This window comes from Sander vitreus, chromosome 8 (assembly GCF_031162955.1).
Source record: "Sander vitreus isolate 19-12246 chromosome 8, sanVit1, whole genome shotgun sequence".
NCBI classification, from domain to species: Eukaryota; Metazoa; Chordata; class Actinopteri; order Perciformes; family Percidae; genus Sander; species Sander vitreus.
In genome coordinates this window covers 30,487,376-30,487,788 of record NC_135862.1, presented here as the reverse complement: position 1 = coordinate 30,487,788, position 413 = coordinate 30,487,376, and positions in this window count along the sequence as shown.

Below are 413 nucleotides of genomic sequence, written 5' to 3'. Positions count from 1 at the left end.
GTGTCTTTATGATCCTATCCTGTCCTATTGATGGTAGCCTACCCGTGGACATTGCGCCGTCATCACGTGCTGTAGTAGGGGGGCCCGCCTTGATAATCCTGTTTAGGGGCCCGGTGTTGGCTCGTTACGCCACTGAGTAATGTCCTCTTACGCAGGTTCAGAACATACATGCTACTCTGCTGTAGTGGTTGCTGTGTGTTCAAGTGCAACTTTTTGGCCAAGACACAGGCAACGTGAAAAGAGTTGAAGCGATGTCAGATTCAGGCTTTATAGCCACTAATTATTTGATGTCTGCTTGCTGTGTCAGCACTATAAACTATTTCTGCTTGATGTAACTGTTCACCTTTTGCTTATTTACTTTGCTCCCTGTGGAGACAGGAGCAAAGTACACAACTAGAAGGGGCAGGGCTAAG